A 15,611-nucleotide genomic window follows, 5' to 3' on the forward strand; every position below is an offset into this window, starting at 1 on the left:
TGCCCTCCTCCATTGTGAGGTGTGTTTCTTCCTGAATGGAAATTTCAGTAGGGAGAATATGTATAATATAGAGCACGTTTTTCATTTCTTAGTGCCTTCATGTTGTAAGTATACTGTGCTTGCAAAAGAAAGAATGTCCTGCAAACTGTAGCCATTGTAATGAACTAGTGATAATGGAATTAATATGTACAACAAGCACTTATCTAAGAAGTGTATATGCCTTTTGTATAAATGTTAAGACAATGAAGCTAACAAAAGACTATTTATACAAGTATATCTAAAACAATGTACTATATTGTAATAACTGTATTAATGTACTTTAATGAAAAGTGATTGCAGACAAGTGAAAAGACATCATGGTTCCATTAACACAGGAGCAGAAGAAAGCAAATGTCTGCTTTATCACTATCCTTGTACAATGCATTCAAAGGCTATTAACAGTGAAAAAAATGTTTATTGGTCATTTTGGGCAGCTCCATAAACCAGAGTAATTAGAGATTGGAAAAGTGTATTTCAGCTATCAAACATATTCAATATTCAGCTAAATCCGATATCAGAACTGGAGAAGTAATTTTCTTTTTGCTGCATATTATTTAATGAAAACCATATACATTTCGTCTTGTATTTTTTTCATTGTCAATGCATTCCAGTGTTTTTGTGGTGTGATATAGATTCAAACAGTAGTTATGACATTTTTGGTATATAATACAAGGTGTGACATAGACAATGCTTTACTAAAAACTGTGTAGCTGGAAACACTTCACAAAAACTGATTAACAATTAGAACATAATCACATAAAAAAATTGTCTTCAACAAATGAAGACCATTCAGTCCTTCAAGGCATGTTTGTTTAACTAATGGCTATGCTGTCCCAAAATCTCATCCAGATACTTCTTAAAGGTTATGTTGTAAGTACATGTCTCGGTAGTTTGTTTCAGATTCCCATGACTCGTTGCATAAAGATGTGCTTTCTAGCTTTAGTCCTAAATGCACTTTCTGTTAATTTCCACTGTTGTCCACAAGTATGTGAATTACATTTTAGTTGAAAATATTTGGCTGCATCTTCTTCATCATTGAGAATTTTGAGGACGTGGTTTAGGTCCCCACACACTCTTCTCTGCATGAAACTTAACTGGTTTAATTCTATAAGTCAATCAGAGTTGTCCTTAAGTCCTGGGATGCACTTTGCTGCTCTTCTCTTCACGTCAAGAGCTGCTATGTGAGCAGAACTGCATACAATACTCCAGATGTGGCCTCACTACTGCTTTATGTGGTCTGAGCATAATGTCTCTTGATTTATGTTCAACACCTTTTGCAACCTAATCTTGTACATTTTATTTTCCTTTTTAATAGCTTTTACACATTGCTTAGATGATGAAAATGTGTCAACATAAACCCCTAAATCATTATCAGGGATGGCTTCATTTAGGATAGTGTTCCATCTTGTATTTTTAATTAAAGTTCCTTTTGCCCACATGTAGCACTTTGCAATTTTCAACATTAAACTGCATTTTCCATCAGTTCTAAACCTTGTGAGATTCTTTTTAAACCGCTTTTGTTGCCTCCTCGTTGTCTGTCATTCCTTAAGTTTTAGCATCATCTGTGAATTTCAAATGTTTACAAACTATATCAAAAACTATATAATTAATATACATGAGAAAAAAGGACAGACCCCTGAGGGTCTTCACCGATGACCTCACTCCATGTGATGCATTCTCCTCTCATCTGTACTCTTTGTCTTCTGTTGGTTAACCAACTTGAGATCTAGTTTTTTAAGTTACTGTACCTCTGATGTCAACAATGTCTAGTTTAAGAATTAATGCTTGGTGTGGGAATGTATCAAAGACTTTTTGAAAGTCTAAGTAAATTGTGTCATATGCTTTGTTTTTGTCAAGTACTGCAGTAGCCTGCTCAAACAAAACTGAGTACCATTATGAACAATGCTGCACATCCTCTCCGTGACCCACTAATACTGAGGACTTTCAGCCAATGAATTATTCAGCAGAAGAGTGTTAAGAAACATTACTGGGGCGCCTTTAAATTAATAGCAATATGCCAGTATAATGACTTACTGTGACTGATAAGTCAGAAGTTTTCTACCTTTATAATTTTCTTCCTTTTTAGTCATTCTGGTGTGTGTGTATAATTATTAATCTAATTATTTATATAATAAGCTTCTGTATAAATCCTATCTTCCCTTGGAGACAAATAAAATTCTATCTAGCTATCTTAATGTACAAAGACACATCTGATTTTTCTTTATTGTTTTTCAACATATTTCATAAACATTTGATATTTTGGCTGTGAGCAGATAAGCAAACAGGAAATGTATTTTTACCTGAAAAAAATAATTCCAAGTATTTGTGATAAAATAATTATTCCTTGTTTCCTTGCATTATCATAAGAATGCCTAAAAAGCATGCATAAAAGCGAAAGGCAGCAACAGCTATGAAAGTTTTTTATCAAAAACACTTCACTTTACAATACAAATTTCTGTGTCAAAAATAACATATACTATGATTGTGAAGACATAACCGACTTGAAAAATATCAAATTTATCCTTTAAGACTAAACTTATAATGTGCCTTATTTTTGGGTTAAACTTACTGAGAATTACTGAGAGTTTTATCTCAGTAGTACAAAAGTAGATTTGAAGTACAAATATTTTATGAAACATGATTTGAAAAGGATTTTATCCACAGCTGAAATGGTGAAAGATTCCCCTAGAAAACATTTTATTATGGCACAGTGACATCAGTGACCTTCAAGGACCTACGCATGCCCAAAATGACAGACAAATATATGCAACCTTAATGATAGTCAAAATGGTTCAAAAATAATAACAAATTCTAACAGACTGGAATATCAAAAATAAATGGAAAAAATGAATTCACATTCCAAAAAAACACAAAAGAAACATAAGATCCCAAACATTGATGCAAAATATCTGAAAAATTACTGGAAGCAAGATAACTCCTAACAGCACCTATAAGCAGGCACCTTAGTTTAATCAAAAGAGGCCACGCCTTCCCTTAAACATCGATACGTGAGTTTCTTGTGTGCACCAGGATGAGTGGAGGAGGAAGTGTGATGGGCTGGGGTTCTTTTGCTGTTAGCAGAGTTAGAGACTTTCACAGAGTGACTGTTATTCTGAATCAAAAGGGTTACCACAGTTTGTCTGTTATATCAGAAAAAGATGGCTACTTTGATAACTCAAAAATGTGAATAAAATTTTGTACACTTAGTGACTCCTTGACTTATTTTTTTTTTATTTGCCATCGTTTATTGCTCTATGACCTGATTTCATGAAACATTAAGACATTAAACTATGTGCATTTCCATAAAAACTGAAAAAACTGATGTGTTCTAAAACTTTTAACTGGTAGTGTAGCTAAAACGCTAAAAAAAAGGAAATGTTGGAATTCTTGTTTTTTTTTATATACTTTATTAATCCCAGGATGGATATTGTCACTTTGCATCATGTTTAGACATCAAAGCACAAGGTCAGCCTCTGTACAGTGCTCCTGTGGTAATTTTCAAGTAAAGGGCCTTGCTTAAGGGCCCACAAGTTAAGATCCCTTCTGTCAGTAATGGAATTTGAACCAGCAACCTCCTAAATACAAGCGCAGATCCTTAACCTCAGAGCAACCACTACGAAGTGGCAGTAACTGTTTTATTGGAACTATATGAAGTTCAAGTAGGCTTTATTGTCACTTCAACCATATACAGTTAGTACACAGTGAAACGAAACAACGTTCCCCCAGGACCAAGGTGCTACATGCAACATAAATTTACAACATAAATTAACAGAAAAACTAAACTAGCTAACTAAGAGGCCTAGTTAGCTGGCTAGCAGAGACAAGACAGATTGACCTAACATAAATTACCTAACATGAATTACCTAGCATGAATTACAGCATAAATCAACAAAAACTAACTAACTATCTAAGGAAGACTTTTTTAACCAGACAGCAGACAACAAAGTGCACGTGCAATGTGCAAACAAAAGCAACAAGTGACAGTGCGACAAAAAAACACAAACGTAACATAATAATATGGTGTTGTGGTGATGAGTTGAGGTAGTGGAGAAACAGTAAACATTCCTTAGTTTAGCAGCAAAAAAAAAAAATTAGGAAGTAAAGAAGTTAGTGTAAAAAGTAAACCAGTAATGGATATTGTGCAAAAAAAGAAAGCATTTACAGGTTGGTGTGTACGATAGTTTGGTAGTGTAGGTCAGTGTGTTTAAGCTTGTGTTGATTAGTCAGTCCAATCTCAATGTTTTGAGATGGAGGATGGCTGAAGAAAGATAACTGAAGTTCAGAAAAAGAATTATTGTTAATAAACAAAAATATTTCTTGAAATAGGCCAGAAGTCAAAACTTTTAAACAAGGTCAAACAGGACAGAAAAAAACATCAAGATGTCCATAAATGGCAGATGTGTCTACTGTTCACCTTTGATCAGTTAAACAATCATTGGCTTTATTTTACTTTTTGTCTTATGCATACCTGTATATTTAATGCTACATTTAAGTTCTTTTAGAAATTAATTTTGTAATCATTTTTATGTCACTTTATGTTTTTTACCACAGTGCGATATGCCTTGTCAAATCCTTGTCCTATTTATTATAATTGACTTTACAAAGTAAAAAAAAATGCCTTTTTAAATTTATTTTACAATAGGTAATAAAGTAATAATAATACCTTATATAATTATTAAATGTTTTGTTTCTTTCTTTCCTGATACTTGTTTTCTTTTTTATATTATGTTGCACATGGTAAATGCATAGCGGTTTACAGTAAGTAAAGATTAATAAAAATAGTCAACACAATAATAGAAGTACTTTTTCACTTTCCTCTTGGACACAATGCATTTTCATGGAAAGAATTTCATTTCAGTTGTCAGTCTGTATACATTTAAAAAAGGGGAATTTTTGTTGGAAAAAGATAATAATGCAATGCAGTGCAATTTATACATGAAAACAGGACAAATGCAAGACAAGTAAAGAACAAAACTGTACTATACTATACTATACCATAATAGATAATAAATAAATAAATAAATAATAGGTAATGAATAGATAATAATACATTTAAATATATGGTAATAAATACAATATAATACAATAAGTAGCAATTCAAAGCAACTGTAAGAATACATATGCCATTTTGTATTATTTCCAGCTAGAGATTTAAAATTTTTTTTGTCCACCCTTGACCATCTGACCTTAGCATCAGACCCATATTTGGAGACTTAAAAACCAATTCCATATTTAAGAATTCTGTTTCTTTTAATTATATATCTATCTTATGAAAATATGCATTACAGTAATCCCTCGCTATATCGCGCTTCGCCTTTCGCGGCTTCACTCCATCGCGGATTTTATATGTAAGCATATTTAAATATATATCGCAGATTTTTCGCTGCTTCGCGGGTTTCTGCGGACAATGGGTCTTTTAATTTCTGGTACATGCTTCCTCAGTTGGTTTGCCCAGTTGATTTCATACAAGGGACGCTATTATCAGATGGCTGAGAAGCTACCCAACTTACTTTTCTTTCTCTCTCTCTTGTGCTGACTATCTGTGATCCTGACGTAGGGGGTGTGAGCAGGGGGGCTGTTTGCACACCTAGACGATACAGACGCTTGTCTGAAAATGCTGAAAGATTATCTTCACGTTGCTACCTTCTGTGTACAGCTTTTAACTATGCTGCACGGTGCTTCGCATACTTAAAAGCTCAAAGGGCACGTATTGATTTTTTTATCTGTCTCTCTCTCTCTCTCTCTCTCACTCTCTCTCTGCTCCTGACGGAGGGGGTGTGAGCTGCTGCCTTCAACAGCTTTGTGCCGCGGTGCTTCGCATACTTACAAGCCAAACAGCCCTATTGATTTTTTTGCTCCTTTGAAGAGGAAGATATGTTTGCATTCTTTTAATTGTGAGACTGAACTGTCATCTCTGTCTTGTCATTGAGCACAGTTTAAAGTTTTGAAAAAGAGACAAATGTTTGTTTGCAGTGTTTGAATAACGTTCCTGTCTCTCTACAACCTCATGTGTTTCTGCGCAAATCTGTGACCCAAGCATGACAATATAAAAATAACCATATAAACATATGGTTTCTACTTCGCGGATTTTCTTATTTCGCGGGTGGCTCTGGAATGCAACCCCCGCGATGGAGGAGGGATTACTGTATTTTTTTTGTATACTATTTATTCATCATTATTCTTATCTATGTTTTTTCTTTTGTTGCAACTATTTCTTTGACATCTTGTGAAGCACTTTGAACTACATCTTTTGTATGAAAATGTAATATAGAAATACCAGTAACGATGCACTGCAGTGAATACACTTGACTTGAGCATTCATAGTATTCATCCTCTTTCTCTGTACGTTTAGCATTCGTTTGCTCAGAGGTTGATGTGCTTGCTGCTTCCTGAGCAGCTGTTCTTTTCTCCACCCTAGTGGCCCGCTTCTTCTTTTCTTTCGTCGGCATCTTTTCACATTAAAACCGATTAAGTCAGTGTTTGTGTTGCAATTACTTAGTACGTTTTCCTTAATTTTTCACTTAAGCTGGCACTTAACTCATCAATCTGCCTCAAGAATGATTTAAGATATGAAGAGGTAGGGGATGTGATGGCGAAGGTGGTAGGGAATGAGAAAGGCAACCTTACGCATGTGCCACATGGCCGCCCTGCTGGCCACTGCCGAGACTTGATCCTAGAATAAAATAAAATAAAAATAAAAAGAGGAATAACCTTGAAGGTCAATCATCACCCCAAAAGCGGATAGTAGACGTCATGTAGCATATGTGTACCAAATTTCAGGTCAATAGTTCAAATGGTTTGCGAACTACAGGTGATTTAAAATCCTGGACAGACAAACGGACAGCCATGGTAGCGTATTATATAAGAAGATAAATGTTATTATTGCTAAAGTATCCATCATTTGTCTATCCTTATATCCATTTGGTTAACCATCTTTGTGGTCAGCAAAGAACTGTGGATTATCCTTGATAAAATCCAGTCCTGCATGCTGATAGCAAGACACACAGCTGTACATGCCCACCCTTGCTAATACCGTGCCAATTTAGACACTTTGGAATGTGAGAGGATACCTGAACAAAACATGCAAAAACACCACACAGAGAATTAAAGAATGAGCAAACAGCACACACACTCACACACAGAGCACAGGAATTGTGAAGCACCACATAATTCTGAATTTAAAATATATACATAATTAAAACTTCTGTATGTTTTATAAATTCATATTGTTCTATTTGTCCTTTCTTAGTTTACACTGAGTAAATATACTGTAACTTAGTTATTCTTGTGGCCACAATTTGTGAACTATTGACTGAAGCTTTTGTTCTTGTGGCATTTTCAAAGACTGCTGTAGTAGAACATAACATTCAGTTTCCCCTGAGACAGTCAAGGATTTGTGCTTTGTTGATATATTTTCAGTCATTCTGTAAAATGTGCCCTTTTTATGATCAGTAGAAGAGTTGCAATCTGTACTTGCATGGCATTCTAAACAGACTTTTTTAACAGTTTCATGAAGACATAATGGAAAACAAACGACATTATACACATTTGTTTTAAATTACTGTGACAGCCACCGGAATGAGCAAGATAACAGCTGTATTTAGGGATGTTGAGGTAACCACAAGAATCCCAAGGTACTTTTATTAATTCTTTTCCCCTGCCTGCGTCCTGCAAGATGCCTGTGTCCTGATCACACCCTTGCTTCACTGAGTGATCCCTCCTATCTTTCTAATTGCTCTGCTCTCCACATCTGTAAATCTGACACTCCTTGTTAGATCTCCCGCAGGAAACAGACTGTTTTATTGACACCTTGCTGCAGTGGGAAAAAAGGATGCTCCCGGGACACACTTCTGCTTTGCACAGAATCTGCCAGACTTCACAATACATTTCTAAAAAACATTCATTAAACATTGATGCCACTTTTGTCAGACAATTACCTACCAATTTATTTAATGGAAAATTCTCAATGCTTCTTATGAAATTGAAAGGATCTATTTTTAATAAACTAGAACTTTATTGTTGGCGGTAATTGATTTAGATAGGAGTTGTTCTTTTGCATAACAATAGAATCAATATTTTACTTTGCAGAATAACATTTTAATAATAGGTGCCTCCACAAAAAATGACCACTGCACCATTTGTTGGGGAAATGCACTGTTCCATTGTCGGAATGAAAAAGTCAGAGATATATCAGCATTTCATTTTCTTAAATATAATTCAAGTATACATTTTGTTAATATAAAATAACCAGCTCCAAATAAACATATTGCTATTAGCTGTACAGGAGGAAATGCATAAGCTGATAGAAGTAATAACATGTTAAAAGGTTACTATTGTATGTACACATTGCAGGTTTTAGCATAGACTGACTGTTGAGGTTTAAAAGTGACATGACATTATTACACATAAATAATCAGATCCTTTATACCTCCTCCAGAATAGCATATTTTGCATTATAAATAAATAAGCTTTCAAGACATGAGTAGAATTCATGCCACATGTGCATTTTTTTAATTGGTCTACTCTGTGATTCACTCGTGTGTACGATTGCTTTCCATTGTTATAATGCTATCAGCAATACAGTAATGACACACATAAGCACATGATGTCTTATTCTGTGGACAAAGGTTGGTAATTAGTGAGCCAAACTCTGGTGTACCCAAGGTGAAGCAAGTAGGGAAAACAGATTACTTTCTGGATTGTCTTAGCGCCTAATTCTAATTCGATTTAATTTGTAAAACAAACAGTAAACATAGTAATAACATTTTAGAACAGAAAGCATCAAAAGCTTGTATTGGAAAGTGTTGGCTTACATGTTTAGAAGTAAACATGTTTTATTATTTTTATTTGTTGATTTGATAGTCTGACATTTTATACCAGGGCAGCACGGTGAAGCAGTGTTAGCACTGCTGTTTTGCAGTAAGGAGACCAGGGTTCACGTTTCGGGTCCTCACTTTGTGGAGTTTGAATGTTCTCCCTGTGTCTGTGTGAGTTTCCTCTGGGTTCTCTCGTTTCCTCCCATTGTCCAAAGACATGCAGTTTACATGAATTGGTGACACTAGATTGGCCCTGGTGTGTGTGTTCATCCTGTGATGGACTGGCACTTTGGCCAGGCGTTGTTCCTGCCGTACCCTATGCTAGCTGGGATAGGCTCCAACCCCCAACCCCATGACTCTGGTCTGGATTAAGCAGGTTAGAAAATACTATGACATGACATTTCACACCATTGTATAAATAGAAAACATTTTTCAAATTGATTTTTAACAGTAGGCTATAAAGTAGCAAGCAATTGTGAAAGAAGGCTACTCAGAAAACATTGAGAATGCAATTTTTTTATTTTTAATAAATTTCAGGTTACAAGAGTGTACGGAGTACAATAAAAAAGAATAAAAAGATGTTTTTTAGAATAATGTTTAAATTCCCAGGAACACCCTCATAAGTAAGATTTATGTAATATTATACTGTTCTGTTATAGATACAGAGAATATTCCCTGTAAATGAAGAATGTTGTTCCTTGTACAACACAAAACACTGCAAATGCTTGATATACAGTATACATGGCAGATAACTGTCTAAATCTGGCTGAAGGACTAAATTATCACAAGTGTCCTTAATTATTTGGTAGCACTGCAGTTTGTGAATTTGTTGAACATCCTCCAGCGGTTTTCCATGGGCCAATGTGCGGTTTATGTGCATGTCAGCTGGGCTGTCTGGAAATGAGCACTCAATCCTGTCCAAAGTGTGTGGCATGGAATGTCTAAGAACAAACCAAGATTGTTGAAAATATAAATACTACAGTGCATCCGAAAAGTATTCACAGCGCATCACTTTTTCCACATTTTGTTATGTTACAGCCTTATTCCAAAATGGATTAAATTCATTTTTTTTCCTCAGAATTCTACACACAACACCCCATAATGACAACATGAAAAAAGTTTACTTGAGGTTTTTGCAAATTTATTAAAAATAAAAAAACTGAGAAATCACATGTACATAAGTATTCACAGCCTTTGCTCAATACTTTGTCGATGCACCTTTGGTAGCAATTACAGCCTCAAGTCTGTTTGAATATGATGCCACAAGCTTGGCACACCTATCCTTGGCCAGTTTCGCCCATTTCTCTTTGCAGCACCTCTCAAGCTCCATCAGGTTGGATGGGAAGCATCGGTGCACAGCCCTTTTAAGATCTCTACAGAGATGTTCAATCGGATTCAAGTCTGGGCTCTGGTTGGGCCACTCAAGGACATTCACAGAGTTGTCCTGAAAGCCACTCCTTTGATATCTTGGCTGTGTGCTTAGGGTCGTTGTCCTGCTGAAAGATGAACCGTCGCCCCAGTCTGAGGTCAAGAGCGCTCTGGAGCAGGTTTTCATCCAGGATGTCTCTGTACATTGCTGCAGTCATCTTTCCCTTTATCCTGACTAGTCTCCCAGTCTCTGCCGCTGAAAAACATTCTCCCCAGCATGATGCTGCCACCACCATGCTTCACTGTAGGGATGGTATTGGCCTGGTGATGAGCGGTGCCTGGTTTCCTCCAAACGTGACGCCTGGCATTCACACCAAAGAGTTCAATCTTTGTCTCATCAGACCAGAGAATTTTCTTTCTCATGGTCTGAGAGTCCTTCAGGTGCCTTTTGGCAAACTCCAGGCAGGCTGCCGTGTTTCTTTTACTAAGGAGTGGCTTCCGCCTGGCCACTCTACCATACAGGCCTGATTGGTGGATTGCTGCAGAGATGGTTGTCCTTCTGGAAGGTTCTCCTCTCTCCACAGAGGACCTCTGGAGCTCTGACAGAGTGACCATCGGTTTCTTGGTCACCTCCCTGACTAAGGCCCTTCTCCTCCGATCGCTCAGTTTAGATGGCCAGCCAGCTATAGGAAGAGTCCTGGTGGTTTCGAACTTCTTCCACTTACGGATGATGGAGGCCACTGTGCTCATTGGGACCTTCAAAGCAGCAGAACTTTTTCTGTAACCTTCCCCAGATTTGTGCCTTGAGACAATCCTGTCTCGGAGGTCTACAGACAATTCCTTTGACTTCATGCTTGGTTTGTGCTCTGACATGAACTGTCAACTGTGGGACCTTATATAGACAGGTGTGTGCCTTTCCAAATCATGTCCAATCAACTGAATTTACCACAGGTTGACTCCAATTAAGCTGCAGAAACATCTCAAGGATGATCAGGGGAAACAGGATGCACCTGAGGTCAATTTTGAGCTTCATCGCAAAGGCTGTGAATACTTACGTACATGTGCTTTCTCAATTTTTTTATTTTTAATAAATTTGCAAAAATCTCAAGTAAACTTTTTTTACGTTGTCATTATGGGGTGTTGTGTGTAGAATTCTGAGGGAAAAAAAGAATTTAATCCATTTTGGAATAAGGCTGTAACATAACAAAATGTGGAAAAAATGTGGAAAAAGTGATGCGCTGTGAATACTTTCCGGATGCACTGTTTATTGTACAAACAACTGAAGTCCAGATGCTGAAAATCAAAGAGGAGAGGAAACAATAGGAAGGAAAGGAATATAGTACAAAAATCAGTCCTTTCACTGATATTAAGCAGATGATAAACTAAAAAAAAACTTTTTTGTGGAGAGAGTTTTATGTATTGTGAAATAGGACGGCCCGGACACACACAGGCGGACACCGATTCACTCATCACCACGTTTATTCACAATACTACTATATACAAAGTCACTATGTGCACCGCCACCAAGCCCCACAGTCTCCCAATGTCCAGGCTCTCACTAGCCTCTTCTCTTTCTCTCTCTCATGTCAGGCCTCTCCTCGCCTCCTCTGCACCGACTTCGTCTTCCTCCTCACCCAACTCCAGCCTTGATTGCAGGGAGGCGGCTCCTTAACACTAGAATTACCAGAGCCTACGAAAAAACTCATAAATCTGTCCCACCTTAAATCGCGTCTTAAATCCGTTTGCACATCTCTGCCAGAGTCTTTTGTCATCTAAATGTGCTGATAAACAAAAGCTACTAGCAGCCCGCTATTCCATCCCCCCACCGACTTAGAATGAACTTCTCCTAGCTCATGCCTTGCCTTGATTTGATTATCTGGGATTGAAGTGGAGTTTTAGAGTGGAAATAATTCTAGCGTTATTTGGAATACACGCATTTCATGTGTGTTCCGTTTCTATAGTAGTCTGTGCAAACACATTTTTAAAACAGAAACGTTTTTCATATTCTAATAGTAAATGACAAAATGTAGGCATAAACTATATAACGTATGAAGCCTGAAGTCCATATATCAAAGAAACACTTTCACAAAAGGTACAAATAAGAGAACACATGCGCTTTTATTCAAAAATATAACTGCACAAAAAAAAAAAGCCGCGTTAGCATGCCACATTGACACTCTTACTACAACCGCCGCGGTGGCGTAATGGTATCAGTTCCTGACTGGGGATCAGAGGGTGGTGAGTTCGATCCCGCACGGCTCCACTTCAAGAAATGAACTGCTCTTATTCTTACAATTTTAGAATAACAACATAAATTTGATTTCAGTCTGTAACAGCCGGTGTAACTTATGATACTGGTAAAGGTTAGCTTTTTTTTTTTTTTTTTTAATTCACTTTTCATTCTCGCAGTCGCATTCAGAATCAATCCATACAACCCCATCTGACACAGCTGGTTTCACATAAATAAAAGTGCACTTTTAGTCAAGACTATAACCGAAGAATAAAGAAAGCAAGTTACAGTTGGTGGTTGATACGACAGCTTGCGTGGTGCAATGTTAAGAACTGCTGATTTCCGATCCGTGCTATATAAAATCATCACATTCAAATATTAACAGTTCCCACACACCCAAGGTCCGCCATTCCTACATTTACGACATGTGTACTTGTTGCAATGTACACACCTCTCTGTGCTATGGTTCCTATTACAGTGAATGAGCACCTGACACTGTACTTTCTTCCCTGGGGGAAGCTGAGGTCTTAGAACGGAAGTTTGTTGATGCTGTATCTTCTTTTCTTTTTCCATCGCCTTTTCCTGTAAGAAGCGACAACGAAGTTCCTCTGCAAGGTGAGCCATGAACACTCTTCTTTTCTCAGTGGACCCCGTGCATGCCTTATACAGTACGTGTACGTTCATCGCTGCTAGGTCAAGGATGTTGTAGAACACAGCAACCGGCCACCTGTGTGTTCCTGTTCGCACTGAATAAGCACGCGCCTTCTGGTCCATGATGTCAACGCCACACTGGGGAAAAAAGAAAGACAAATATATGTGACATTTTGAAGAAATCATTTTATCACCAGAATAGCACCAGAATACTTCGTCATACTAATATTTTTTTCATTAGCATACCTTCATGTGGTTGTAGTCTGTGACCGAGTTTGGTTTTTTTTTTTTATCTTGCCCAATCTCCACATCATGGTGCATTGTGCTGAGAATGCAGACAGACTTCTTCTTTTTGGGCACATACACTGTCAGCATGGCACTGGGAGATCTAAACACCAGCGTGGAGAATTGTTCGTGTACTGAACTGACTTTAGCTGCAGGTGGAAGTTCCCGTCGCACTTTATTCATGGTGCCAAGCAGAGTTGTATTGCGGTGCAGCAGTCTATTAGCCAGCGAAAGTGACGTGAATAAGTTGTCTGTTGTTACGGTTCTGCCTTTGTCCAGAAATGGCTCCATAAGCTTTATGACCACAGACTCGGAAAGTCTTTCTCCCGTGGGACGACTGGGATCTTTTCCTAAATAAGGAGTGGCATTGCACATGTACTTTGTCTCCAAATCTGCCGCAATCCAAAACTTGATGCCAAATTTGTCAGGCTTGCTCGCAATGTACTGTAAGAAAGGACAACGGACCTTGGTTGGAAACAGTTGCTCATCAACTGTAATATGCTGCCCTGGGTTGTAACTCAGAACACAGTTCTCAACAAAATGTTGCCAGATGTCCGAAATCGCAGCAAATCTGTTGTTTTTCACACGTTCTGCACGGGTGTCTGTGTTGTCAAAGCGCAAATGCCGCATGATAGTCTGATATCGGTGCCGGGGCATCGTATCTTTGATTGCCGGTACAACAAATAGTTCTGACCAGGCATCAGCCACAGCACCAACTGTAGTCATCGCTGCTCTTGTCAAAAGAATGGAGATAAATGCCATCAGTTCAGAGAGGGAGAGGCTCCAGCTGGGGTCTGCTCTGTGACCTTCGTGGACTGTGCAATCTCTGATTGTCAACAACATACCTATGTCGATCAAACACAAGAAGCTCTGCAGTCGACTGGTTACTTTATGCTGTAGGAAGATAAGTAAATAAATAAAGGTAAATACGTAAACAATATTCGATGCATCTTTTATATAAGTAACATAAAAATGTTTTTCATATACAGACCATCAAAAAACATTATTGAAATCAGGACTTAGCACGATACCTTGGCGAGCTCCGTAGGTCCGGCTGCTTCGCTGAAGGACATGTGTGTGACAGATCGACTGGCAGGACGACGCCCACCTTCTTGCTGTATCCAAATGGTGCCATCTTTTGCCTTTATGCCTGGTGCAGCTGTGCTGTTCTTATGTTGGACTGGACGTTTCTTGCGGGGAGGGCTTCTGTTCTCTTTGTCTGATATAGAATCCTCATCTGGGCTCTCCTATGTGTCTGTCTCATCGTCTTCCTCGATATCGAAAATAAGTTCCTCGCCACCGTCTGAGTCGCAATCGTCCATTTCTTGCAGCAGAGCCAAAGCCTCCGAAGGGGACAACCTCCTGTTTAGTGACAGAGCTGTGGCCATTGCGGTGTCTGTTTGCTCAAAATAATAATCAAGCATAACTGATTCACCTAGGTTTGTGTGTCAGGTTTTATCTCGCCACATCAGAGAATTCCACATCTGAGAATTCCTTGCAATTTGCAGCTCCATTCATTATCTCAAAACACCACGCAACATCAAAGTAATTCCCAGTTATGTCCACCACTCACACCCACGCCCACATTCCACATCAGAGAATTTCCACTTCCAGCATAAATTCACACCTGATCTGACGCTGTTCGTTTTCAAATAATATTGCATTAGTGCGATGAAGTTTTCACATATATTGTCTCTTTCAGGTGTGTAATAGAAACCACAGCATAGAGAGAAGTGAGTACATTGCTTCTTACAGGAAAAGGCGATGGAAAAAGTGCATTGGTACGAGAATGCAGTCACGAGTATACTGCAGAGCTATAGCGCGTCTTTATGTGAAAACAGCATAAATAATGTGAAATCATTCTCTCCTCTGCATGTCCTGGAGTACAAAAGAAGCAGCATACAGCAACATGTGGGGACTGGCAGGAACACTCAATAACACTGAATAAAAAGAAAATCAAGTGACGGTGAGATACGAAGAAGGCAGCTTCGCCAGCGTTTGTGTGTCAGAACCCTTTTGGGGGGGGGGGGGGGGGGGCGTTAGTATGCATCGACTGCGAGAATAAAAAGTGAATTAAAAAAAAAAAAAAAGCTAACCTTTACCAGTATCGTAAGTTACACCGGCTGTTACAGACTGAAATCAAATTTATGTTGTTATTCTAAAATTGTAAGAATAAGAGCAGTTCACTTCTCGAAGTGGAGCCGTGCGGGATCGAACTCGCC

Source organism: Erpetoichthys calabaricus, chromosome 1, assembly GCF_900747795.2.
Source record: "Erpetoichthys calabaricus chromosome 1, fErpCal1.3, whole genome shotgun sequence".
Classification (NCBI taxonomy): domain Eukaryota; kingdom Metazoa; phylum Chordata; class Cladistia; order Polypteriformes; family Polypteridae; genus Erpetoichthys; species Erpetoichthys calabaricus.